Genomic DNA, 7,303 nt, shown 5'->3' on the forward strand with positions numbered 1-7,303 from the left:
TATAACTCAACTACACATTTTATTCATTAAAACATCTTCAAGGACCACATTCGGCAACTCTCTTTAAATACACTAATCTCAACTTTCAAGTTAAAAACAATTTACCATTTATACATATACTAGATAAATGACCGATTATTCAAAAATCACATATGTACATAATTGAAACTTATTCCATAACATTCACAAGGCCGAATACCCACATGAACAAATTAACCAATGTCATTCAACTTTCAAAGCTAATAAGTCAATATATAACCAACCATCTTAATGTCACAAAAAAAAAGTATCTACTATGAGTTTCAAGCTTATTGACCGAATTTCCAACCTCAAAAACCTAAGTTTAATCTATAGGATAAGTAAAATTTGAACTAATCATCTCAATTATGCATAAATTTTCAAGAATTATTCAATACATACCTCATTCTAGCCATCATCTAAGCCAAAAATCAAACAACAAAACTTTTTTCTCCCTCACTTTAAGCTACGGCAATGGAGGACAAGGATGAACCAACTTTGGTTTCTCCTCCCACTAACTATTATCTAATATCTCCTTTTTATTTATTAATTCATTTGTAATATAAAATGTTAAATAAAAAATACATATTATATATAAAACAATATCATGACCGGCCACTATCCCAAAATGAGTATTTTGACATGCAAGTCCACATTTTGAATACATGCATTAATAGATCACTTTATATTTACCTAACCTATTTCACAAATGTCTCACATAAGCCCTTTGACTAAAATTCACATTCAACTAACAGAATTTAAGCATCAAAATTTCACACATGCACTATCACACATAGTAGATATGAATTTTAATATTTAATAAATTTTATAACTCGATTTTGTGGTCCCGCAACCACATCTCGACTAGGGTCAAATTAGGGATGTCACATTTAGCCTGGACTGGTAATCCCGACAATACTCTATGATTTTATATTACAGGGGATTTAGCCTGGACTGGTAATCCCGCTGTAAGGTTGAGGTTCGCAGGAGTGTGCTCTCTGAAATGGAAATGTGCGCACATGAATATGAATTGACGGACCCGGAAATGTACACTAAAAGTGTACCTCTAAAAATCCATCGAAAATTCCAAGGAATTCAACGAGATAAATATGGAAAAATAACAAGGAAATGGAAATCATGGTATTGATGAGCTCATCAATCATGGTATATATATTATTGGTACATGGAAATTATTGTACTAACTTGAATGTTGAGTTTGTGCATGTTAGGGTAATAATGCATTGAATGGATATAGGAATGTTTATTGTATTGTATTGAAAATATTAGGTAAGTATAATTCTTGTTACATAAGCTTACTAAGCACAAAGTGCTTACCCTATTTCCTTTTCCCTTGTTTTGTAGTGTTAAGAGCTCGGAAGTCAGATTTGGTCGGAGACACATCACACTATCAACCTCAGGATTTCAGTACATAATGAAACTTATTTTGGAAATCAATGGCATGTATAAGCTAACAAAGTAAATGTTAACGTGAAATGAATGTAAAGTTAGCCATTAGTATGGTTAACAAACCTGGTTTTAGGTATGTGATGACGTTATCTTATAAATATGCATGAATTTATCTTGAAAATATGTTGAATTGGTTTGGTTGAAGTGGATTGGTCTCGATTTAATATTGCAGGGAATGTTAGATATTTATAAAGGGGCTATATTGAATAAAAAAAATTTAATTCGTAAACTCCGGTAATGCCTCATACCCTATTCTGGCAATGAATACGGGTAGGGGTATTACACATAAGATTGGTGTCAAGTAATAAATTAAAACAAAATGATTTTGTTGAAAGAAAGTATTCTGAAGATCAAACCTACAAAGATATTTATAAGTCAAATATAAAACTTCCTTAACTAGTTAAAGTAACTAAATATTAAATTTATATATTAACTAAACTACCTACAAAAACAATAAAAGAGTAATACTGAAACTAATCTAACTACTAACACCGTGAAAATACTTTTGCAAGTAATTGCTAAAATAAATTGCAAAGAAGTAGTGGTTAAAAACTCTTTACTTAATGGAGCTCAATAACCTATTTCAGTTACCAATGGATCTAGTGGCCACAACTAAGATGGTTATCAAGGTAAATGTAACACCCTTTACCCATATTCGATACCGGAATAGGGTACGAGGCATTACCAGACTTAAACACAAGCAAACGTACATTTTCATGCCATGAATTCTCATCCAAATTAAAAATTTTTGTATTTAACCGTAAAGTCCCTAGTACGAGCCAACGAGGCCCAAAACATGTTTTGGAGACAGTTCGGGACTAAATCGAGAACCTTAGAAAATTTCACAACACTTAGAAAATTTTTCACCAAACAGGGGTCACATGCCCGTGTGGATATGGGACACGCCCGTGTGGGCAGGCCGTGTGGTCACACACGCCCATGTCCTTAACCCATGTCACTCACTGTTTGTCGCCCAAGAACAACTTAAAGACACACGATCAAGTCACATGCCCGTGTGCCAAGCCGTGTGGTCGATTTAAAATTTATGATTTTTCATAAAATAGGTGCAGACTTCACATGCCTAGGGCACATGCCCGTGCCTTAGGTCGTGTCATCTACACGGCTGAGACATACGCCCGTGTCTCTACTCGTGTGCTCAATTATGAGCATTTTGTTTTGCAAAAATTAGGGTGCAGAGGACACACAATCTAAACACATGCCCGTGGGGCAAACCGTGTGCCACACACGGCCTAGACACACTCTCGTATATCTACCTGTATGGACAAAAATAGGGCTATTTACCAAGCCATTTTGCCACCCTTTGATGCACACACCTACACAACACAACATAGCACTAATCCAAGCATTTACATACAACCAAATCAGCCACAACCAAGACATCAACACATCATTCACATGCTACCATCTATCATACCCAAACATCTCATACTTGTCAACTCAAATCATGCAACTTCCCACATCCATAAAAGGCATCATCATATAGATTACTTATACCAATAGTAGCCAATTTCAAATGGCCTTATACAAAATGAACTTTCAACCAATATAAGCCAACACATTTAGCTAATTTAATTATGACACATAACAAAATGACCAAACCCCCTATACATGCCATAACTCAAATTGTTGAAATCATTGATACCAAAATAATTGTTGATAATGTGAGTGGATCTCCAACGGTCTCCGATCACTGAACTAGCTTGGTGACACTATAAGACAAGGGAAAGGAAGAGGAGTAAGCTATAAAGCTTACTAAGCTCTTATGCAAATAATAAGTATCATAACCACACATTAAACATATAATTAACATGATGAAATATGACATGAATGTCATTAAATTCTTTTATTCATAACTTACTCAGTCACAACCTTACCAAGGGTTCATCACATATCGAGCTCATTACGTATAAGTTTTACGTACATACCTAAATCAGCTCACATCATAACCATAGTCCTTTACAACTTTGACATTCCCACTGAACACTTGGAACATTAACAGATACTCAAAAATCTTACATATAAGTGTCATATATGTGGCCATAGCTACCTCACATCTCATAATACTTATAGGCTCATTTTCGAGCTATTCACAAGCCTTCTCACACAAGCTGTCAGTCAGGACGTAGCTATACAGTGCTGCTCACACAAGCTGACAGGTATTCGAAACACATGCCAGACTACCTAGCCACTGGTAGGATGTACGAGACCAGCACTCGGATTACATAAACCCATGGGTTCCTAGTGACATGTCACTCGTATCCTATTCTATTCCTAAGGCTTAAACGAGAATTCTCACTTGTCGAAACTTTGTCGAATACGTCCAAGAGTCAATCATAATTCATACAATATTAAAGCATATAAAACATAAATATAACGATGCATTATTTACATACGAACTTACCTCGATACAAAAATAGTAGAAATGGGACCTAAACGTCAAACATTTTATTTTTCCCCCGATCTAGGTCCGAACCTCGTTTTTCTTAGTCTATAATAAAAAAATTAACTCATTTAATATTCATATTGTTCAATTCAGTCAAAAAATCATATTATGGAAAAATTATATTTTTGCCCTTAATGTTTCATATTTTTACAATTTAGTCCTTAGGCTCGTAAATTGAAATGTATTCAATTTCTCCAGAACCCAAGCCTAGCCAAATCATTTTCATACTTATACCAGCCCACATTTTCCACTTAATCACACTTTTACTACATATTTTATAACTTTTACAAATAGGTCATTTTTTGACATTTCCATCAAAAATCACCTAGCAAAGGTTGTTTATCTAACACCGAACATGCATTTTCTACCATTAGACATCAAAATACACAAATATCTAACATGGGTAAAATTTTAAACTTCATATTTCTTTCAAGTTAGTCCTTGAATAAGCTAGATTAGTTTGCAAGGATCTCAAAAACATGAAAATCATTAAAAACGGGGCCAGAACTAGCTTACAGTCGAGCTTGGAAGCTTGAAAAACCGTAGCTATGTCTTCCTCTTGTAAATTTCAGCCAAGAGGTAGAAGATGAGCAAAAATTGGCTTTTATTTTACTTATTAATTCATTTATTAACCAAATGACCAAAATGCCCCTAACTTAAAACATAAAAATTCTCTTACTTCATGTCCATTTTTGCCCACCAACTTAAGTAATGGTCTAATTACCATCTAAGGACCTCTAATTTAAATTTTTATAGCAATTAGACACCTCTAGCTTATAGAACTCAAGTTTTGCACTTTTTGCAATTTAGTCCTTTTTGCTAAATTGAGTGCTCAAACGTCAAAATTTTCGAATGAAATTTTCACAGAATCATTCCATAAAACTATCGTCCATAAAAATATAAGAAAAATAAAATTTTCTACGTCAGATTTGTGGTCTCGAAACCATTGTTCCGACTTGGCCCAAAATCGGGCTATTACAATAAATGTGTTTTGAGTTGGTGTATAACTTACAAGTGTCTGGAGAATTCCTCAGTTGGTATATAGCTTATAGAAATTAGCTAAACTAGCAATCATCAATCCCCCACTACCCAGTGGAGTGTTTGATTAGGGTTTTATGGTTTATTTGATTAAAATAATTAATAATATTATTAGGTTTGAATTTTTTATATTTTTTAATAGAATAAATTTAGTGTTAATTGTGACTTTATTTAATTTTGTGTTTAATTTGTCAAATACAATCTAATGAATGTGATTTAATTTGGGTTTTAGGATTGATTTGATTAATTAAACACTAAAAAGTTAACATTTTTATCTTCAAGTCTCAAAATGTATAACTTCTGTCAAATCTAAATATCACATTAGACAAAAAAAATAACATAAATAACACATTAAAAAATCATCAAATTTAGATACCAAATTATGCATTAAGCCTATATATTAAATTCTCATATATTAACTGGCACATATATGATCCCACACCAAGTTTAGTGTTGGTGCAATTAGCTGGTATACATCACTCATGCTTATTATAAAATTAAAAGGAGAATTCAAAGATTAAGAGAAATAAAGACAAAAAAATAAAATGATGATTCAACTTTCACTTGGGATATTAAAAAGTTTATACATACCCTCTATTTATAGGGCCTCAATCACCATAGGTTACAAACATATAATTAAGGTACTCTACAAATTTTTAGGGCTTAAAAGAGTTACAAGAAAATGAATTCTTGGGGGTTATAGGAGTTATATGGACATCCATTTTACAACACTCCCCTTTGGATGTCCGTCAATGAAAGTGTGCCTTATTAAAACCTTATTAGGGAAAATCATATGGGATAAAAACCTAATGAACGAAAAAAAGTACACAATCTCCTATTACAAGTTGTCTCGTTAAAAACCTTTACTAGAAAAATCGAGTGGGACAAAAACTTGGTTATAGGAAAAGAGTGCAACGTGTATTTGACTCCCCCTAATGACAACAACACATTACATTTTTGAGTCGACGCATTTCAATGTCTATGTGTTGGAGAATAACTAAATCTTGCAAACAATTTTACAGCAAAAGCTATATCAGGTCTTGTGTTGTTTGTGATCACGAGGTTTCGTGATAGGTTTTAAATATTTATAGTTACTCGTTCTTGAACTAACTATTATCGCGATGTAGGCAAGTGTACCAATCGAACAATAGTATAGTTTTAGCAAGACTGGATTGTCGAACCCAAAGGAACTAAAAGTACTAATAATGACTATCTTTTTATTATCTAGCCTAAAAATAAAAGGGGTTTTTTTTAATTAACTAATTATCTAAACTAAGAATGCACAGAGAAAAGAATTGGGGAATTGCTTTTGGGAAAATCGATTGACTTGAGACAATACCTAAGAAAAAATCCACCTAGACTTTACTTGTTATTCTGGCTCTGAATCGAACGATTTATTTATTCAACTTGTTCCGTAGAGATCCCTAAGTTATGTTATTATCCCTATTCAAGATTAATAACGTCTAATCCCTAGATTGCATAACCGAGACTTTTCTCTAATTAACACTCTAGGGTTGTATTAACTCGATCTATGGATCCCCTTATTAGGTTTCACCGTAATCCGGCAAAATTCTGTCACCCTATTTCTAGGCGCGCAATCAACTCCGCTTAATTATGACAAAAGTACTCTTATACAGGGTCTATTCCTCCTCTGAATAAGAGCATGTCTTGAATCAGTATCCTGGGATATCAAAACAAGAATTAAGAACACATAATTAAGAACAAGTTAAATATTTATCATACGATTCAGAAAATAATAACAAGATTCATCTTAGGTTTCATTCCCCTTAGGTATTTAGGGGTTCTAGTTCATAACTAAATAAGAAAACATCTCAGAAGAATAAAGAATACAAAACATAAAGAAAACTCAAAACTTCTGAAGCGAAATTGAGGAGAGTTCTTTAGTCTTAATGATGAATCCGACTTCTGAGATGGATCAATCAGCTTCTTTGGAGTAACTCCTTACCCCCTATTCTCCGTCTCTGCTTTTCTTCTCTTCTAGGGTGTATTTATAGGCTTTGGAATGCCTAGAAGCCCTCAAAAGTGGCCTTTTCCGAATTGGACTTAACTTGGGCTCGGCAGAGACACGCCCATATGACACGCCCGTGTGCAATTACTTCAAGCCGTGTTCGAGCCTGTTAGAATGGCACGGGCGTGTGCTATACCCGTGTGAGTCGTGCTCCAATTCTGCCAGATTGACACAGCAGTGTGGTCTGCCCGTGTGAGGAGGTCCAGGCCGTGTTAATTTCGTACTTTGGCCCATTTTCTCCATTTTTGGCCAGTTTCTCGTTCCTTTCACTCTCCTATGCTCTCCTA

The sequence above is a fragment of the Gossypium hirsutum genome, chromosome A08 (genome assembly GCF_007990345.1).
Source record: "Gossypium hirsutum isolate 1008001.06 chromosome A08, Gossypium_hirsutum_v2.1, whole genome shotgun sequence".
NCBI lineage: Eukaryota > Viridiplantae > Streptophyta > Magnoliopsida > Malvales > Malvaceae > Gossypium > Gossypium hirsutum.